The sequence below is a fragment of the Accipiter gentilis genome, chromosome Z, assembly GCF_929443795.1.
Source record: "Accipiter gentilis chromosome Z, bAccGen1.1, whole genome shotgun sequence".
Taxonomy (NCBI): Eukaryota; Metazoa; Chordata; class Aves; order Accipitriformes; family Accipitridae; genus Astur; species Astur gentilis.
Genome location: NC_064919.1, coordinates 43,196,726 through 43,219,535, shown reverse-complemented (window position 1 = coordinate 43,219,535; position 22,810 = coordinate 43,196,726).

Genomic DNA, 22,810 nt, shown 5'->3' with positions numbered 1-22,810 from the left:
GGCAGAAGAACCACCATCCTCGGAAGTGCCACGTGACAATTGACAATGTGCTTTGCCTTCTGTCATTGTTTTGTGTGCATCTTCTGTGCTTTATGAAGTAGAGCTAAATGGTTCCTACAGCAGGTTGCAGTAGCCTGTGCCAGCATACAACAGCCTCCAAAGTAAGGACAGGATTAAAAAACAAGAGCAGACATCAGCTAGTCTTCCAGAATAAAAAGACACAGACCAGGGTTTAATTACCAATTTAAAGCTTGACCCCTACTTTGTGAGCTGGGTGACTGGGGAGGGTTCCCTGTGCTAGCAGAGACCCATGCAGGGACATCCACCCAGCCAAGCGCTTTTCACAGGCTTAAGCAGCACACTGCCAAAGCTGGCTTGTGGGCCAGTGTTTCTAGCGTGGTGCGTGGGAAGCCGGGCATCCAGCCTGGTTTGTAAGCAGCCCGCTCAGATCTCTCTGCACTGCCCTTCCTGCAGCTCGGGGGAGCAGGAGCAGGTTGTGGCTCCTCTGTGGTGCTCCCCTGCTCCCTGATATGTGCACAGACTTTTTCGTTGGGCTGAGTTCTAGGTTTGCCTATTTGTAATTTTGGCTTTCTGGCCTTCTAGAGAAAAGGCTGGAAGGTCTGAAATGTTGCAAAGTTATTCAATCCCTTTGAGTTTTTAAGAAATTATTCTCACCTGCTTGGTTTTTTTCTGGAGTCAGCAGTCTCTGGCAATATTAATAAAGTCAATACACTTGTCTTCCCATATCTTACCAAGGTCTGACTTCAAAATACAACCTTGCTACAGGCAGATGCCTTCCAGAATGCAAGCTGCTGGCAAACACAAATTACAGCAATGGGAATCAGACCAGTTTTTAGAGCCAGTATTCCTAAACTTCAATTCATGTGGGACTGCTTCCTCGATACTATGCAGAGTGGGCACTGCGGAACAGAACTAACAGCACCTTTTATTTAATGGTATACTTCAACGAAAATGTTCATTAGCAAGCCACATGTAAATGCTTCTTTGAATACAAGTGAAAAGCTGAGAAGTTTATGAGGAGAATTCAGGTAGGTAGGCAAATAGACTTTACCCCGTCAGATCCCTAATGCTGTTGCACGTCCAGAAATAGAAGGGAGGGAACTGCAGGGTCTCTTTCATGGCTATTTCTAAAGCATGGCAGGAAACACGGGATCCTCTTCTCTTATGGTATTAGCATGTAAGGTTGAGTAGGTTCATTGCAAGGCAACTTTTTTTTTTTTTTTTTTTTTAAATCACAACATGCTCACATTTTTGCAGTCTTTTTTTGCTCAGCGTAAGCAAACAGCATCCTGGAGGCAAAATAAATTTCCCCAGCATCTTCGCAACAAAACAGGTATTCCATTATAAAATGAGATACAGAAAGGATGTTTTTCTTTACATGTTTATTGCCACAAATACTGTTTGCAAGATGGTGGTTACAATGGTCACCATCTCCTCTCTTCAAGACAAAGAAAATGAGTAAAAGAATACTTTACTCAGTATCCTCTGATAACTCTGCAGGCTGCAGGACAGTGGCTGAGGAAGCAGGACATGGGACAGTGATGAATATAGCAAGAATTCTTGGAAGAGAAGGATGGCAATGTCAGGAGCACTGGTCCTGTCCTATGCAATAACATGCTACGTTTGTCAGCATACATTGCTGGATCAGTGGTGTCTGCACAGCTGCTGACACAATTCTTTTCTTGAACTTGCATGGAGAACAAACTTGGCTCTTGAACTTCTGTGAGAGTAAGAAAAATGTCTCTGTCTGCATTAATTGTGTATCTTAAAATAAGCTGATCCCTTTGATTATGGTACAGAATATTGTTTCCAGGAGAAAGAAAATAAAATGTCTTGCCTCTTTTAACACTGAAGATCTGTGATAATAAAGAAATACAGCTCTAAGTGAGCCCCAATGCACTATTACATTTTTTAAAGAACAACTATGTAGGAAATCCACCATCATTATAATTGAGGGAGACTATTTTTCCTGACAGCAGCTGCACTATATGTACTTACAGATCAAAAAATACCCATGTTTTATGTTAAAAGATTCCACCAGCTTCAAGATTCTACCAGCTTCAGTTTTCATGCAAAGTTATCTTACCTCAAAAGAAAAAATCAATATTTTCTCTCAATATTTCACTTTCTGCTATCAAACTGTGCTGAAAAATCTCAGTGGACAATATTTGAACCTATGTAAAATGCCCCTACTAACAATTTTTTAAAAAACTGTAACTTGTGCTTCCCTGTAGAGATTTATGTGCCACTAGTCTTCTCAAAAAATAGAAATAAGTATGCCTAAATGCTAGCTCAGATACAGTACTATTCTGTTGCTAGTGTGACAATTAGCATGCCAGAATTAAAACATTTACTGAATTTGGTAGGAGTATTGCCTATCAATGTAGAGTGCACAACTTAGGAAACAGAAGCAGCATTTGGCTGTGTAACTCACTCTTACTCAAATATCCTTCTGCAAAAAGGATTAAACAATAACTCAGAAGATAATATCAATTGTTTAAATGTAAATTAACTCAGCCTCAGTCTCTTTTAGTTTTAGAAGCAAGTTTGACACAATTAATTAAATATTCACGCTCCAGAACAAGGACTTGTTATGAGAGTTGAAGGAATGCATGCCAATGAGCACTAATAGAATTCAAGGCATTTTCTCAGATAGAAACTGATAATACTACCACCTTTAATGGCAGGGTTATATACAGGGACAGAATTGCACAGCTGGTACCTTATAACAGCCAAACTGAATGGGGGGGGGATCAGGTAACTTCCATCTGCAGGAGAGGAGCCTGAAAGCGAAGAAAAGTAAAAAGCTACCTGGTGCCTTTCTAGTAACCATGCTTTCAAAAAGAAGCCTTAAGGATGATCATTGCACAGACTCTTTGGACCCCAGAAGAAAGCATGTGGAGTGTTGGTGCTCCACATTACTTTATTGCCTCTAACAAACTGTGTCCACAAGACAGGCAGGGACCAAAGGACTCATTCTTTCCATTCACCATACTGGAAGAAGGCAGCAAGAACTGCTTATTGGGAGCAGACGGAGGGAGGCAGAGAGAGTAGAAAATACAGTAGTTCTATATAGAAGTAGCTCTTCCTTGGTTGAAGGAGTACTTTAGAGCATGGTGCGAGGAGTATTGCAGACCCTTAGTCTTTTGCATCCTTCTCACTTTTTAATGCATGGAGGTCAGAGCACCATTTTTATAAAAGCAAACCTCCATCTCCAGTGAGCTCTGATTCAGGCAAAACCTCAGAATCTTACCACTGAAAGGATTTTCTGAATTCAAACAGTATAAAATAAATCTGTACTTATATAAGAGTTTTCCAGTTTCGCATTAGGCTTATTAATCAAATGCTCTATTTACCAAATGTAGCAATTAAAGGGCAATAATTGACCACTTAGTAGAGATTGACCTGCCTTTGTCCTTACATTTTCTTTCTATTCTTTTGTTCTGACTTCCACTCAGGAAAAAGTGTAAAAACTTTCTTATTGCAGATAATCATTTTCTTCAAATTAAGTATTTATGTAACGAAATGCATAGAAAAACCAGTATTTGAAAACTTAGTCACTTGTAAATAAGACTTAGTATTTTTTGGAAGATTCCAGGTAAGCCAAAATAATACCCGAAATACCCAAATATCCAAAAATAACTGTATAGATTATTCCATTAACCTACTGAATAGTTATTCTATCCTGACAATAGGCAGACTATTGTATCCATTTATTTTCAATATGTAAGACTATGACTGAAATCATACCTGAATTGAATCCTGTTTCATTGTGAACTCTTTCTGTCATATTCACCAACCCTTGCTTTACATCTTAGAAATAAATATTCAGCATGAAATTGTAGCATGAAATAATCACACAAAAGTTGCCACTTCATAATAGTCCAACCACTGTTTTCCAACACTTGCATCAATGGTACTGTAAGAAATGTTTTTTACTTAAATTTATTTTTGGTGTATTTCTTGTACTTTGAGAACAGCCAAACACCATAACGGTGTACCCTTTCATAATCCTGCACAGCAAGCTAGAGAAGAAAATAACAGCTCTGAATCTCCAAGATAAATCCTCACTCAAAAACATCTGGAACTTGTCCTGGACAGTTTGTCCATGTACTTTACTACCCAGGTATCCTTTTTCTGCCTGTTAAGTATGCAGTGGGATCCATAGTTACCTTGCACTGCAGAGATCATTTGTTAAGAAAGCTAACACTTTCTGAGACATGGACAGATAGTCAGCCTTAACCAACTGCCAGATTTGGACTTGTGAAAGAACATTTTCTTTCTTGTCGTTGGCAGGACCTTTGAGGAAGGGGACCATTAGTTGCACTGCTGTGCTTTGTTTCCTGGGCACTTTTGGGGTAACAAATGCCTCCTACCACACAACCAACTGGCTGTGCAGGGTAGCAGTCTTGCTGTCTGAGGCAGTCACTCCCATCTCTTCCCTCCAGGGAGGCTCAGGAGTGCCTGTTTGCAAGCGTCAAGGAAACACAGGAGGCCTCGCTGACCTAGCAGTGCAGCTTTGCTGGTCGAGGTTAACCCTAAATGATCAAATGTATAATAATTTGCAAAAAGCAAGTCTTACTGCACCTTCATTTGTGCCCTGAGCTACCAACCAAGAATTCGTGCAGAGTTCTTTTAGAAACAGGGAACACTTTTTCAAAAGAGGCATGCCTTAATGTGTCAGAAGATCTTGGAAAATAGTAAGTGAACAGTTGATTTCTGCCTGCCTACATAAAAGACCTGCACTTGGTGCTAAGCTTTACATTCTTTCAGACCTGTATGAGCACAGTGGGAGTTTTTTTCTTATCAGAGGAAGCACAAATTCAACACCAGGTTTTACGCTGTGGGCTTTAAGCCATGACAATTTTTGAAACCTACTGTGAATTGTAACAAGAAAGATGCGTTTTCCTCCTGCAAACCCGAGTTCAAATCTTTCCCTAGGCTACAAGGAAACATGAACATGGGGCTCTGATCCTGTTTTTCCTCTTTTGCATACATCACAGAGCTGTTGCAAACCAGCATGACTTGCAACTTCTGTTAAAGGGACCAAACACCAGAAAAGAAGGGCGGTTTGTAAAGGGCAGGATGCAGCTGTAGTGAAATGCCCTGGGGAAGGGAAAGTGAGTGGGCAGGGAGGGTGGAGGTACAGTGGGAGGGATGTAGAAAGTAATTGCTTGTTCTGTGCCTTCCACGGTACATGTTTACCTGTTCACTGTTTTAACCAGTGAATAACCAATTTCACATAGGTTGTATTTTTTAATGCTTCTGTCAACATCCGAACCTGAACATTCTGTGCTGGCAGCCAATACTGCAAACTCTTTTGGATTACAGAAATTATAGAGAATTTCCTTTCAAATTCTGCCTGGTAGCACTTAACTACTGCAAACATGAAGTCATGTGACCTTTCTGCATCTGGACACTAAAACAAGTTTGTTAGCAATTTGCCTGAGAACATCAATGCTTTTTGCCTTGATTCCTTAATGTCCTGGGCAAACTATAGGATTAGGACTCATGTCTGGCCATCCAGAAGCTATGTATGCATGGAACTGGATGTGCACTGCTTCATAAGTGATTGTTGCATTTAAAAAAGAGGAGGGGAAAAAACCTGCTAGATTCTGCATTCTACAATTTATCTGACTCTTGGTTCCATGTTCTGGAAAGATCTAAACTTGACGATATATGTGTAACTATTAGGGCCAATACTCAAGCCTTTTCAGGTTCTCATCTCCCAGCTGATTTCAGTTTTGCACCTGAAACACATTGGAATGCAGAGATGGAACCCACAAGAGCAGAATAGTTCTGATGAGGACTAAATGTTATTTGGTAAGGAGTAAATGGTATTTGATGGGAAGTTTAGAAGGGAAAAAAAAAGCCACATGAGCAGTTTTTAGCCACCTGCCCACTACCAGAACTTTCCCTCTCAGAATCTTACACTCATCAGTGCAAGACAGGCTGAGTTCATGGTAATGGCTCTTCTTATTTCTTACCTACCAGGGTGGGTTAAAGGTTGCTAGAAATAAGTTTCACTCTTCTGTAACGTTATGTTTCCTTATAAGTAATCACTGGTGTTGCCACAGAGATGGTATACAATAATGAATAAGAGTAAAAGAGATCCTTAGGTTCAGAAAGTAAAATCTCTTAGTAACACAGCATGAACAAGTTTGAAGACCATGCTGTGCCTTTCCCCATAGCTACCACTTGTTTCACCTGTCTATGAAAATGCGAAGCAACTGCAGAATTACATCTTGTGTCAATAGCTAATGGTGAAGACAGAATATGCCAAATATTTTCTTTAAAAGGCTGTTACCCTGAACCAAGTAAACAAATCTGATGGTGTAATACTAGGATTGACTCAGAAGCAACAGACAGGAGAAGGATGACCCCATTTCTGGAGTAACAACCACCTTCTTCATATTGCACAATCTCATCAAGGCACATCTGGGTTATAGTTTTTTAGAAGTCAAACCAACTACTACTACTCATGATAGACCCATGGGCAGGATGGGGGTCATGTGCCCCAAACCAGGACCAAGAGACCTTTGGAAGTCTGGAGGCCGACGCCATGCACAAACAATTTCATTGGTGATTTCTCCTTCGCCTGCCATTAGGTCTTCAGATTGTGTTGCCACCTTGCTGCATTTAACCTGGAAAAATATGTAAATAACTCAGACATAGAACAAAGTAGCACCTAGCAATACTCAGACATAAGCAAGGTTTTGAACAAATCTCTAAATGAAGTTGATAGATCCCACTGTAACTACAGCTGGGACAGCCAATTACGTTCTGGTTCCCTGTCTTATTTTCCATTGCACACATTTAGATAGGTCTTATGCTTTCCTGTAGCAGAGGTATAGGCACTCCTCAGTCACTGATCATTTCCCCAGCAGGAAGCAAAACCTTTGTGGCATACAGTCATCTGTGTTTACACAGTCACACAACTTAATTATTGACCACAACAGTATTTCTTTGAAGTGATTACACTTCTTACACGGATTCCCCTTCTCCAGCAGGATGGTGTTATACTGTGTATTAAGAGGTCTTCTGCCAACCTGCGACACAGGACTTCTTGAGCTCAGACAGCAAGAGGCTAATGAATGGCCCACAGTTTCTTAGAGCTTCAGCTTTCTTCCTATCTCCTCAGAAGCAAATACATGTCTCAAAGAATCTCCATGGAAGAGTGTTCCATTGCCCTTTCACACTTCTCTGCTTCTTGTATCACACAGTTTTCTTCTCAAGCTCTTTTCAGCACAGAAGGGTACAGTGCCATGCCCTGTGATTTTGTGAAGTTCAGATCTATCACAAGACAACAGAGAGTGGGAAGTTTGCTGTAGCACTGAGTTCACTGCTAGTGAACAAGTCTGCAGTTGTAAAGTATTTGTCCCAAAACAACAACTAAGATTATCTTTCACAGGAGGAAAGAACAGGGTGACTCACCATTGAAAGGCAAAGCTACTAATCAAAGGCAACTTTAGCAGCCCTGAAATGCAGCTTCCTCAGCAAGCGATGTTCTCTCCTGCTGGGAGAGAAGGAAGTATAGAGCCTAACATAATCTACCTCATTTGGAAGTGAACTGCATCTCCCAGTCTGAACTGTGCAGAATGTAGAAGAAAATACAACATAAAAAGTGTAGTCTAGCTGAAGGGAGAAGGAAGCAGGAGTTGTGTGTTGGACTGAAGGATCTAAGCTGTATAACTGAGCTGCCTGTGGTGGTGGTTTCCCCTGACTTCCACATACCCTGAATCAAATGATGAAAAGACTTTACCTATCAAGCCTAACTACAAGAAGAAGTGCTCTGTTCCAACAGCCCTGTGAATGTCAGGAGTCTGTTACCAGCAATCCTTCTCCTATGGGCTAAAAGGCTGTCATGGACTTCCAGGTCTGGAAACAGTCAACAACCATAGTCTCATCCTGTAAAAGAAAGACCTTTCCAGCTCTATTCTTTCTGCTCCCTCACTCTACCTAATGAATGAAAGCAGATACCTGTTTCAGTGGGGCAAGGCTTGTCAGCTTTGTAAGTGTTGAAACAAGATTAATTATTTCTTTTACCACAGCCATTAGCTACACTCTCTGCTAGCAGCTACTCACAACAATCAAGAAGGGCAAATATCTGAATTAGAAAGAACTGGAGATAGACATTACTTTTCCTTACAGAAGGTCCACTGCATCCTTTTAAGACCTATATAGGAGGCTCTGCTGAGGAGCATGATGTCTAAAGGAACCCAGAGTTGAACCCCAACCACCATGGGTACTACTTCTGTTATTGTGGGGTTTTTATCCAGAATCTATATGGGAAGGTGCTCCCTCTTTTATGTTCTGCAAATTTGGACTGTGTTGTGGAAACACCAGAAGTCATCTCTTATGTCAAGAACACTTGGTTAGCTGTTGATCTTTTATCTTCTTATGTTGGAGGCAACTTTGCTCTTACGTGAATGGCCACAAGAAAATATGAGGCTCCATGTTCTGATTAATCTGCAAATGCTGAACTGAGATTGTTCTTTGCGTCCTTTACAACTACATCTGAGGCAAGAGATTCCCCAAAACCTCTTTTGCTGTCAAAACACATATAATCACTATGGAAATCTGCCTCATTTGATGGATTTGTTTTTGTTACCAGCTTCCTGGATACCACCTACTTTGTTCATGAGGCAACATTTTTTCCATGGTGCCAGCTTGTTGAACTTCACCATTATAAGCACCTGTTTGTCTGATTTCCATTTATCTGTCAGTGGCATTGCTCCTGTGTTTCCTTTTAGATTCATAAAAAGCCAGCTGCTACAATGTGCCCTCAATTTGTGGTCAAGGACACCAACTTCATATGAGGCAAATAGGATTTGAAGAGCTGTAAACAGATTATACCTTCAGAGTGACTGATAAATGTCAGGAAAAAAAAAAGCCAGGTATCTTGTACTGCCAAGCACTGCAAGGTCACTCTAATGAGCCCTGTTAACAGAGGAGATCAGAGATCAGGAATTCATCATTGTCTTCTGGAAATAATGACTGGAACAGCAGAATTAAAATAGGAAAGGACACAACATACTTTGTATTAGGATTTTCACAGAAAATCTGGACAGATGACCTCAGTGTTTTTTCCAGTTTCTAGGACCACTGAAAAGCGGAAGAGAATCGCAGGCCAAGGCTCCAAGTTTCTTGATCCCGGATTTGATAGGCCAAGGGCGGTTCATAACTGATGGTCTAAGGCCAGAGGAAGGAAGCATAGGGCTGTACTGGGCTGCAGCTCTGCCCCGGGTCTGTGGGATCAGGCAGCTCACTGAGCATCAGCTGCCTGGACAGAGCCCAGGTGCTGGGAAGTGGCCGAGGCAGAAAGACCATCTAGCAACCAAAAATATGAGGGTAGAGGAAAATCAGCAAGCTGAAGAGACATGAGGGAAATCAGCCAAATGGGGTGAAAATGAGGTAAGAACAAATATGCTATAGAAATAAAAGAACAAAGTTTAAAATGTAGGAGAGTTACACAGCATTAGGCTCCTCTAGATAGTGCACCTGTAATTTCAGAGTGAAGAGATCCCGGTGGAGTCAGGAAGGACACACATTCCTCCTTGGAAGACTTCTGCCACCTCTACCATTTCCTCATGATGCCCCTACCTTATGGAGAAACAAGAAAGGTAGTTCAGGCTGTAAGGAACTGCAGGTTACCTGCCACAGCTGTCTGCAAGATTTAATAAATGTAACTGATGCAGCAGATACAACAGACACTTCCATGTAGATAAAATTGTTTGAGCAAAATGTCTCTTTTACCAGTTTCACATTGGTATGTGGGGTGAGGGGGAAGGAAATACTAAAAAACCATAGCTGTGACCACACCAGTGTGCTCAGCAGTGAAGTATGTTAGTATTTCCCTGGAAGCAAAACATTCAGTTCAGGAACAATCACCGCATTACTCACATTTTTGTCCTCTCTGTTAACACCACAAATGAAAGTGTGAAGTGTGGAGGTGGCTTGCACACTGTATAATGCCAGGACTAATGTTTAACTTCCCATAAGCCAACTGGCCTGAAATCCTGGAACTGAGGTTAATGCATGCAGCCACCACCTATCTCTGCACAAGAATGCATAGGGGAATCTTTCTTGTAGCACTGCCAAGAACATTTACATTTCTTTTGGGGTTCTGTAGTCATGATGTGAATTTTTTTTTTTTCACCTAGAATGATATCTTATGTCTGATCTTCATCTTTACAGTTCATTTCTGAACTCCTGTGATCTAGCCCTACTAAAGCAGTACTCTACTAAAGTGCTGGTCTCTAGCAGTATCAGATTTAGGTTATTGACAAAAGGCTGCATTTTGAGTCAAGATGACAAATGCTCAAGTTCCCAGCAACTGCAAAATACTCTTCATCCAGAGGAGGATGTACAAGGCTTTTTTATATCTACAGCACCTTTTGTCTGGTAAGTTATGAGCTTTTAAGTTAGCACTAGCTTTGTCTTTGCAGTGTTATCTATGTTGTCATATATCAGAATCAGTAACTAAAGTTTAAAGAGGCTCCACTGGCTTACGAAATTTTATATGATGTAATGTAATACTCAAGGTAGTCATTCAACTCCTCTGTTTTAATTTACAGAAGTTGGTATGTTTTTATTGCCCTATACAGAATTTCAAGAGTTTTAGGGGTGTTCTTCCTTTTCAGGCTAATACCATCTAACTGCAATGACTTTAAGAACTGGTTATTTTCCATTTTGAAAAAAATGCATGAACTAATACCACTGACAGCAGAGAAAATGAAATAAGTAGAAATTTATGGCTAGCCAGTCTTGTTCTGTTAGGTCATAGTGATGATTCACTCTTTCTCTGCTTGTTCTCCTCTCAGTGCAATACTTGACACTGTGGTAGATTATCTGTTAATTAAAGCATTTTCTCTTGCACAGAAGTTTCAGGGCCAAATGGAAACAATAGCTGACCAAAAGTTATATGCCCAAGGACTCGCACTGCAGTTATTCTTCTACATGGCATTGTCTTTCTATGTTCCTACCTAAGACCAAATTCCAGCACTACCTTCTTTGTGTTTACCTGCCAAAGTACTTGCTACACCGATCTCACCCCTTTGCTCGCTTGATGGGCCTGGTTTGGAGCCAAGAGTCTGTTCCCTAATCCTACTGCAAATGGTACAGAGGGAGGACGTGGAGCCTGGTGAGAAGTGTGTGGACCTGAGGTTCCCTTCTCCAACCTGAAAAGACAGTAATGAGCAAAAGCAAAGCAAATCATGTACTGCCAGGCACTGAAGGAATGTACTTTCTCCTGAGCCATCTCCTCAGCGGTGCATGCTGTGTGACCTGGTGAGCACAAAGAGGAAGGCCAGTCACACAGCATTACTCTGTGTGAGCACAATAACTCCTTACATTCTTTCTTTTTCTTAGAAAAGCACATTTGGGAAGGATTGTTTTAAGTGCTATTTCTTTATGTTCTGTGCGATTGCAAAACTAAGCCTTTTTGTTATTAGAACTGCGTAATTGTCAGAAAAGTCAGTGGGTGCTAATGCCTGTACAGGCACCTAGCACAAAGCAGTTCTAGCCACGGAGAACTCGGTACAAAAGAAGAGGATCATTCCCCCATGACTCACACTGGAGCTGGTGGCACCACTTCTGCAGTCCTTCTCTTCACTGGGGTGAAGAGTGGAAGGGCCGGCCCCACTCTAGCAGTGTCTTTTATATAAACAAGTCACAGAGAAACAAAGATTGTGATTCATGGAGGTTGCTATGGTACCTGAATCACGTAGAATCAGTGTCATTCACGGGAGTGCAATCCTGAACATTACAGTAGGATTTCCTTCTGCAGCCAGCAGGCAGACACAATTTCAGCACTTACACCGCAGTATGTATTAAGCCCCACCAATCTAATAATATGTTCATTTGCTGGCCCCTAAACAGCACCCAATACTGCAATAGTGTAGCTAGGCCATATAATGTGGATTATATTGCTGATTTGGCGTTAAAAATAAGAATGAGGACCCCATTTCTCTTTTCCTTTCTACCGCAGTAAAGCTGTAAAGAAACCCCCCCATTACAGCGGTGGTGCTGGGTTACGTGAACCACCATAATGGAATTCAGGTTTTGGTTTGCCTTGTGGTCCCAGAGGAATGACAGCTCTGTCAGGTAGAATAAATTATAATTTTTAGCAGTTCAAGAAATGGATGGTGCTTCCTAACCCTTAGGGTCTACTTCCAGTCCCAATAGCTTGAAAACAGCATTTATGGGAAATTCCTATGGAGTTGAATAGGGAATGACAAGCTTTCTATAAAATGCTTAGAACAACCCAGAGTGTGCTGCCACAGGGATGTAAGTCTCCATTCAAACCTATTAGCTGTTAAATTTCTATGGAATCTTACTGATTTCTTCCCCATTCAATTCAATAAGGCTTTTCCATAGAAAAAACCTGCACCTTTACTGCAGCCTACACAGATACAAGGCAGAATAAATCTGTATTGTTTAAAAGGAGGTAAAATTGCTACTTTTCTCTTCTGTTATATACAAGGTGGGAAGTCTCTGCTGCTAAATTCCAAGCATTTGATACGCAACAAAAATCAGTTCATACTAAACACAGCTTGTTTCAAAAAAGTATCATTATAAGTTAGGCTTAACTAACAGCAAACTAAAAGTATTCCACAGCATTCACAGAGGTCTCTCCGATAACTACCAGCCTTAGGAGAACACAGAGAGTGGATTTATGCCTGCCATAAAATTATTGCTTAGGGTAGAGTAATAGCACAGGCAAATTTGGCTTCTGGTGATTAGTATTTAAAGAAAACAAAACAAAAAAAAAACACAACACAAAAACAAAACCAAAAAAAACCCAAAACAAAACAACAACAAAAAACAACTCTGCAAAACCAGTGTGAAGTTACTGTCCAAACACATAGAAAAGCTGTATTCATTTTAAGCTCCATTAGCAACACAAAGCGATAGAAGAAGCTGACACCCCACCGCCACTGGCAGCAGTGCCAAGGCTCCAGCTCACTTCAGAGGGGCCAGGGCTGCTGCCAGAGGGCCTGCCAGCAGGAAAACTGGTAGTGTTGTTGTGAGAACAAGAAGAGCAAATAAATATTAAAAGTAGATGCCAGGTCAAAAATGCGCATGAGATTGCCCCTGTTCTTTATGCAGCAAGAGCTCTGAGACCAATTTTCACTTCTTTGGTGTCATGAAAATGTAATTCACTCCTCTCCGTCCAGATACAAGTGTTGCAGTTTCTGTGAGCAGTGATTATGTGGGGGAAGCTTTGCTGGACAGAGTCCTTTGATTGCAAATTCATAATTTATAGGCAAGACACTTGAGGAGAGAAGCAAAAATTGGTCTCAGAAGATTTCTCAGCACCATTGCTCCCTACAGACAGTTCTGCCAGCCGAAGACTGCCACATGTCAATTATGGCCTTTTCCCTACCTGTCCATCCTTCTCATGGACACCCAACACACACTAAGGTTTGTTTGCAGCCTTGTTTGACAGCAAAGATGAGGAAGTAGGTGCTGCAGAGCTGTCTGAGTAAGGTCAATGCCAAGCACAGGTTCCCATACACAACAGAAGTCCCCAGCTAGCTTCCCAAAATGGTCCAAAAGTGAGCAGTGCCTCGCAATCTAATTTCCTGCACATGCATGGCAAATATGGTGAAAGTATGGGTCATCAGTATTTCAGCACCGACCAGCCTGGTAAGTGCTTCTAAATTGACTTTTAAACAGAACAGCATCCTTGTCTTCTCCTGTCTGCACATTGGAGAGAAAAGCCCTCAGATCCTATCTCTGTGTTTACCCTTATCTTCTGTCAAAATGAGTCACTGGTTCTCTTTTGTTTCTTGTTTTAATTTTGAGTTTGGTTTGTTTGTGTTTTGTGAAAACTAGTCACACAGAGGGAAGTTGCTTTGTTTGATTCAATGCCTCTTGCTATAGGCATGCTGCCTTTCTTCACTGAATTTGTAATTTGGCTATTGATGTTATTGATGTTCCCAGAGGGTTTTGTGCATGGAGCTTAGGGTATCCCACAGCAGCAGAGATCTCTTTGGCAAGTTCTATGTCAGAAACAAGGTGTGAAAAAATACATTTTATTATCATATGAAAAGCCTCCAGATATTGTAAAATAGATGATCAATAGAAAGAAAAAATATAATTATGTCTGGTGTAGAGCTAAAATAGTGTAAACATGAGTGGTAATTGAAATGAACATCATGTTCGAGCAGAGAAACAGCAGATGTGATTACCATAGTGCAAGCATTAGGAAAATGGGGTGGGATGAAGCCTGAAAGAATGAAGTGAAGATGTCTTGAGGGGAAACAGAAGAGAAGATATTGGGTACGGGCTAATCCTTGGCTCACCTAGCTAGTAACTCATAATTCTCATTTAAACCCTGAAGAGGGAAAGAAACTCAGAACTGGTCACTATTCCTTGTACCAGCAGCTTCTCTCCAGCAGACTCAAACTGGTGATCCCAGGGGTTTGGCAGGCAATGCTGGCATGGAGCCATGCAGTATTCATCTGGCTCCTGGATTTGTTTTTGGCCTTCTGACAAAAAGCCTTACCTCTTCCTGTAGAGGGTTGATTAGCACTGCTCCTTCATTTAATGTTACTGCAGAGCTTAAACCTTTTTCATGCGGAAAATGTAGAAGATTGCCTCCCCGAGCACCCATTCACCAGCTCAAGCCACTTCAGTTCCTGAAGTGAAATGCTGCTGGCAGAGTGTCTTGTAATGGCCATCAAAACCTACTTCAGTGGCTTTAAGTAAAAGTAATTGTTTTCATTAATTCTTTATCCATATGGAATAGAAAACGGTGTGGGACAAATCCTGACCTCAGTTACATCTTGTTGAACCTGGAGGAACTGTTCAGTCTCTGTAAACGGAACGTAAACTGTAAGTGATCTGTAGAGTGAACATCAAGAACACCACAAGGATTTTTGCTGTGACTTCACACCAAGTCAATAAAGCTAATACAATGATACTTTACTTCATTTAGAGGAAACATCTGTGGGCCACAAACACTTATTTTTCATGCTTACAAACATTTCAGTAATAATACAAATGAATAAAATACAAGCAAAGAAGAGAAAAGTTTTATTAAAAATCTTATTTCTGCTTTTGTGATAGTTTTGTATTGAACCCTATTTAAAAAGAAACAAAACAAAACAAAACAAAACAAAAAATCTGTTCTTTGTTGCCATAGCAATAGATTCCCAGGGTGAAATTATATCATACTGCCTTTCTTCTAGGTTTCTGCAATGTGCAATCACCACCCACTCTCCTTCATTACCATCAATAATCAGCAAAACCTCCCCACCCCCAGCCTTTATACATCTGCATGTTTTGGGGCGGAGGACATGGTACTCATTGTTTTGACAGGTGTATAGAAGCCACGTGAATTCTCAGCATACTGAGGAAGCATGGGGTGTGCTGTCTGAAATGTCTCCAGTCTGGTCCCCTCCGATGACGCCTGTGAGCACCCATCCATCCGCAGTCCCATACCTCTTCTGCACACACGCTCACTGCCGGTGTCAGCTCAACACCGCACTGTGATCTGCTGGGAGGGGTGGGAGCAAGCACCTGCGCTAGCCTGGCATTGCCAAAGTAATGTCAAGTTTGAAGTAGAACCCTGATTTCCTAAGGTAAAATGCTATTGCATTAACTCAGTGCGCCACCTCACCCTTGCACCACAACAACTTCAAAATTAACACCTCTGTAGCAGATCAACAGGCCGAGCAGAGCTTGCAGAATGTGCACCACGGTCTGGAGATTAGGAGACCACATAATGTAATTTAGCAAGCTTGTACCAGGAAAAAAAGTAAAATAAAATAAAATAAACCTGGCCTCCATGTAATTATTCTGAAACAACGTACAGTTACCACTTTCTCGCTGAGGATCTAGCCCTGTGTTTAGCTGTATGGGTGTTTCTCCAAGGTTAGATTCACACACACTTTTTTAATACTAAATCCCCCAAATCAAAGCAACTGGTTAAGTTAAACAGTTAATTCACGTTAAGAACTGACCTTGTTTTAAGTTATTCTGGCTCCATTACTTTAGAGGACTGAGCCAATTTATTATATTGATTTACACCAGCTGAAGAAACAGCCCTGGATAACTTTCTGACATTTAATATGACTGAATATTTTTCACTTTATTTGAAATAGAGGCCAGTGTTCTCTAGTGTTTCTTCATGTTGTCACTACTTACATAAAGCAATGCAACTGCAGATTTAACAAGAGCACTGAAGGGACATGAGCTTCCTCCTTCCTCCTCCTCCAGTCTCAGTCCTTTTCCTGCTTTCGCTCCAGAGTCAGAGGTCCTGGGCATATGGCTGAGCCACCAAACCGCCCACCTCCCTCACTTGGATTCCTGGCTGCTTCTCCCCTTGAGTGATATTCACCAGGTTTTCAGTAGTAATTTCTAATTTTATCTGAATTTCTTGGTATGTCTTTGTTGTTCTTTCACACATCCTGACTAGACTTTTCTCTCACTGGCCAGCTTGTAAAATATTGTTGTTTTCTAAATATTGGTAATCTTTTGCAGAATAAAAATTGTTCTTTTAATAAAAAAAAAAAAAAAAAAAAAAGTTTCTACTTAGGTAAATAGAATATACTGTAAAAAAAAAAAAAAAGAAAAGAAACTGCTTTGCACAATATTATGTATTAGGTCTTTGCAACAGCGTGATAGCTGAAAGTCAAAAGGAAAAAAAGCTGCATGACAGAACTTTCTCCTTGCCTGTCAGTTAAATTAGCTGCTAAATATGGTTTCAGGTACAAGACACGTCATTGTTTGTGCATGCCTTTGTTAATTCAGGAACAAGGTGTTTTGAATGCTTACTGCCCATTTAGTAATTCTTTATGGATACAATAGTATCTACTTAAGCAAATGCATGTAAATAATGTATCAATTTTGTATGTGGTTATGAATGAATCATGATGCTACTTTTATGCTAAGAATACTAAAATAACATTCCATATTTCAATGGTGGACAAACCCATGCTACTCCTTATGTCTTGAAGTCAGGAGACTACTCTGGATTTGAAAACCAGTGCCTTTATGTAAGCCCATAAGTAAGAATTTCACTCTTTGTTCTGCAAGGTGCTGCATGCCTTGTTGCTACCCAGCAGAGTGATGACAAACTCTCCAGCCTGTATCTATGTGAACAGTGGTTTACTCCACCAGCTTCAGAGTTCACAGTGCTATGTCTAGCATCTAGACCTCCAGATCTGCTTTGCCAAATCTCAGCTACAGATTCCTGCAAGGATTTTCCATCCTAATGGGCAACCGTGACAATCACTAATAAAAAATTATATTGGTTTTGGCAATGACAGCAGTAACACCACTTGTCACGCATGTTCTGTTTGTAGCTGATGAGCCTTTAGGGTCTTTGGAGAGGGAAGGTCCCTGGCTCAGGATGTAAAATCCTCCTGGAACAGCTGAGTATGTAGGTATATGGCAGCGGCTTTTCCTTTGAAAATTGCAGAGAAAGAAAATAATCACCAAAACATAGAACAAATAATCCATCTATCCTAGCAGCTGAACTCATCCATCTATCCCAGTAGCTGAACTCATTAAGTAACTTGTTCAGATTTATCTGTGATACAATAACAAATCAATTAAAGGGACACAATACTAAACGAATTAAAGGCATGCTGGGAGGGATTAATTCAGCTGGGGAAAATGGATTCTATCCCCCTTTTAACACAGCCTGCATCATACAAAATGGGAGGTGCTCACTGCTGGTCCTCCACACAACAGTTGCATCCTGCCTTGCTTTGGAAATTATTGTTTTGGCCCAGAGCCCTTCCTCCACCACGTTTACTCCCAGCATACTCCTAGCAGAGAGGTGCCATCAGGGAAACTGTCATGACTCTCTGACCTTTGGCAGGCTATCGTAGCCATCCATAGCGAGGTGAAACATACTTGGGTTGTGTTACCTTGAGCTAACAACGCAACAAGGGCAAATAAAGGGGATGGGGAATGCCAGGGAACCAAAATTCAGCAGGCAATGGCCAGGCATCACAACCATTACTCTTTAGGCCAGGTGAAGTTAGAGATCAACCTCAGAAACCGGCATTTCATCAGGACAGATATTTTTGATACCACAGGGAAATTCAGCTGACCGGATTACAGTACTTGAACAATATACAGTATCTCTTTATCAGCCAGCCAAGATTAAGTGTCACTTACTTACACAACAGAAGCCTCTTGTACTTTTTTCTATACCCTTTTGCTTGGTGAATCCAGCAGTTTGCAAAAGCTTAGTTATACTCCTACCTAGCTCTCTGCATGGCACACACACACAAATGTTCTGCAGGATCAGAATGTGTCATGGTCAGTACCTGGGCAAAGGAATCACATGCAAGGGAAACTGAGCACAAACTTCAAATTTCTCTCCTCAGAAACTCCAGCACAAATGTTTCATTGCCTGCTGCACATGTAGACAAGATAGGCAGATGGAATGTATGGGCATGAAACATGCCAAACATGATTACTCTATCTCCCAAAACATCTAGATGACAACTCCATGCAGACGAACTTGTTGTAGATTCATGCTTAGGGATATTTTGCTTTCAGAAATGCCCAAATACACTGAGCAAATGCTGCAAAAGATTCAAACAGGCATTTTTTTTAATATGCTAATGATTTCACAGATAGGTATTTTACCAACAGCTGGAGAGTGCTACTCTCTTAACACTCCCCCTAGTCAGGGAGCCAGGCAGCTGATAATTTCATCCTATCCCATGATTTTCAAACTGCTTCCCTTCGTTCCCCAGTATTTTGAGGAATCTGTATCATGTACTAATCCAACAACAGAAATCTCCCACACTTTTACCTTTAAATATCACCTGCTGTATCTGTTCCGGTTTAACACTAGTCAAGTCTTGAGTTATGAGCTATTCTCCTACAAAAATTGTGATAGGCATTTGCAAGCACCACTGTGAAGACAGAGTTTTGGATCAGCACATTGTACAGATTTTGAGATTCCCTTGGTAAATGTTCTTTCAGAACAGAAGACGCAATAATGCTAGCTGTAGTAACAAGATATTTAATGCGGATTCCACAGCAGTATATCTGTCATGCCAGACCTACTGAGACAGGAGAAATCTAGGGCAGCAGTTAGGAGCATTAATGACTTTACATCCAGATTGTCCAGTGCATGCTCAAAGGAAACACCATCACGTAGGTGTCTTGGCTCATGGGAGCTGACAGAGACGGTCTTAGAGACTAACTGGAATAAGGAGTTAAGTGTTAGGATAGCATCTGTTTTTAGTCATCACCACTCACTTCAGGTGCAATATTGTGCAAATCAGATACAGACATACAGACATTCTGCATGTAGAGTTTAGTCACGTTTAGCTAAAAAGGAGAAAAAAAAATTACTTCGAGCAATTAAACACACATCCATGGTTTGGGGGTTAAACCCCATATCCAGCCTGAACTTCCAATGCCTCATCTGTAAAATGATTACATTAAATACTACTCAGCATTTATTTCTAAGGATAAGGCTATGACCGCTGTATTACTGTACTATGCCAAAGGAATTTGAACTCACAAGTGGCTTTGCCAGGCAGTGAGCCAAGGCCAAGTGTCAGCAAGCACGTTTCCCTTCTAACAGCTGACACCAGCAGTAAAGTGGTGCGAGAGTTTGGCTGACTACAGCACCAAAAGATACGGCCACAGGCACTGTCCCACCGACCTCCTCTGCCCTCCACGTGGCTTTCTCTAAAGCTGGTTCTTATCCCTGGCAAGCATAGTGAGTGCCTGTTCGGCATCTACGAACACAAATACTTAACAACCCTCACTGCTACAGTGGTGTAGCAAAGGATAATTAAAGCAACCAATGTTTGCAAAGCATTTGGGGAACACTGAATTAAAGTTGTTATATAAATTTAATTACCCTTATTAACCTTTTTTTCTTTTATATATATATACTTTGATTTTTTTTTGCTTGCCTCGTGACTCGAATTGTGGGGCCTCTCTTAGAAAAAGTAAAAAGAAGAAATAGACATAAAGACAGGACAGCAAGTGCTATCTCATTCTGTCATCCATTACCTCTGGAAGCTTACTGATCTGAGTAAATATGTTTTCATGGTATCACATATTACTGATCTGCTGAACTTTTACTTTTCAAAGCTGAGCAGCTGGAATTCTAGTGCATATTGTGCGAGAAGCTGATGCAAAGCCCGTTTTTTTATGATAGTGTTATAAATTATCATTATTAAACATGCATATCACGAAACTGAGATGTCAGTCAAGTTCAAGGTTTATAGCACAATATACTGTACAAATAAGGCCTTCAATTTCTCTGTAAAAAATCTTGAAGTAGTTTGAGAATTACTAAGGACTTCCAGCAAGTGCTTTCTTGATTTCTTCTTTCAAATGTAGGTTTGGATTATTCTTTGGTCTGACTGATGAAAATTTACCAAACATTCTGTTACCTATTGTCGTGGTTTAACCCCAGCCAGCAACTCAGCACCACGCAGCTGCTCACTCACTCCCCCCGCATCCAGGGGGATGGGGAAGAAAATCGGGAAAAAGAAGTAAAACTCGTGGGTTGAGATAAGAACGGTTTAATAGCAGAGAAAAGAAGAAACTAATAATGATAATGATAACACTAATAAAATGACAACAGTAGTAATAAAAGGATTGGAATGCACAAATGATGCGCAGGGCAATTGCTCACCACCCACTGACCGACAACCAGCTAGTCCATGAGTGGCGATTCCCTGCCCCTCCTTCCCAGTTCCTATACTGGATGGGACGTCCCATGGTATGGAATACACCATTGGCCAGTTTGGGTCAGGTGCCCTGGCTGCATCCTGTGCCAACTTCTTGTGCCCCTCCAGCTTTGTCGCTGGCTGGGCATGAGAAGCTGAAAAATCCTTGACTTTAGTCTCAACACTACTGAGCAACAACTGAAAACTTCAGCGTGTTATCAACATTCTTTGCATACTGAACTCAAAACACAGCACCGTACCAGCTACTAGGAAGACAGTTATCTCTATCCCAGCTGAAACCAGGACACCTATTTGATTGGTTTTGTTTTCATAGGAAATCAAACTCTTTGAGCTCAGAATTAAAAAGCCAAAAATCTAAAGGATTTTCTCATGCTACTTTAGAATATATATATTTTAACTTGTGGAGTATGTAATCCTATATGCAACATGAAGTTGTATTATACTATTAAAAGTAACATTTTAACTAAATATTACAAATTACACATTCACCTTACTGAAACTACACGTTAACAAAATCTTTGTCAAAATGTTTTGACTTGGAGTAAACCTTTTCAGAAAGAAACAGTTCTGCCAAAAATTTAATCATTTGCAGTTTGTTTTCTGTTAAATAAATATACAATAACTCAGAGACCAAATCTACGTGGGAGAATAGTTAAAGGAAATCTAAGTCAAAGAGATGTAACTGCTGTTTAGTTCTGACGGTGGTTAGTGTTTACTCTTAGGTCATTTGTCAGATGCTTTCATAATCTTAATTCAGCTTCAGGGCAAGACCCACACACTGTTGATGTGAGTCTTCCCTGTTCCATCCACAGCTTGACTTTTCTAGGGGAGAAGAGCTGCCCTGTGAGGACATTGTCACAGAAGGAATGGCATACAGCTTTGTAACCCAAACTTCAAAGCACTTTGCCCATGACTCTGGTTTTGGGCTTTGGTTCAGGGAGGTGCTGAAACTTATGCATTTGAGCCTTCAAGTAGTTCTGATAATCTGCTATTCGCTGGTCCATGTCAGGCATTCAATTAATTGCCTTGCCCAATAGAGGCTTCGTTAGGGGATATACATGGTATGGGTCCCTGATGAATAAACACATGAATTAGCAGAGCCTAGGTTATCTGTAACCTTCTTGGGAGATGAAACACTTTTTTAAAATTATTTTATTAGGAACTGACATAAATATCTAGAGAATATGAGGCACTAATCTTTCGGTGGTGCTTTCAGAAGAGCAATGCTGATAATTTTCTATGAGCTTTACTTCTATGTGGCTTCCAAAACACAGCAATTAACTGAATTTTAGCAATTTTTAACAAAATAATTTAAATGCTAAGGAATGATTTTTTCCAGCCTGAAGAATTTACTCTGCACCACTTAGCTGAGTTTACTTACAGTGCTAAAAGTATTGCCTTGTGAAGCTACAGATCCTGCCTTCTTTGTCAGCAGCTTCCTTGTGAAAGGAATCGATGGATTCAGTTTACTTTCTGAGGGATGTGAGCCCTAATCACAAAAGTCACTGGCACATCTGGAGCTCCTTTTGTAGGAAAAATGCTTTGGGTTTGCCAAAACTGAGTGGCTCTCTGACACTAATGGTCACCCTCCCATTCTGGTGTCATCCCTGGTGTCTCTGATGGATATGGAAGAGCAGCCTTCAGGGACAGTAACTAGACTGCCTTGTGAGAAATCAAAACAGGTAGGAAAACCCTATGAATCAGCTCAGAGAACATCACACATGACCCGGAAAATTGCTTTTATAGCCATGTCAAAAATAAATGCTGATCTCTTAAAAAGAAAACTATACACAGAAGAAATAATAGCCTGCCTAAGTAATGTATGGTTTTTGCCATAATTAGTATCTTACATTATTAGGAGAGACACCTCACCTGGATGACAGAAACAAATCAGACAGTGATCTTGAAAAGATTTATCCTGAAAAAATACACTTAATATGCTTCCTTGTCTGTTAACTTTATGTAGAAATGGCTGTGTAGATTCATTAGCAAAGGGGCTGAAGAGGGCTATAAATCACTTGACTTGCAGAAATAATGCAGCTTTCCTTTCACTTAACACTGCTTGGGGATACAGATGCTTTCTGCAAATTTGAATTCTT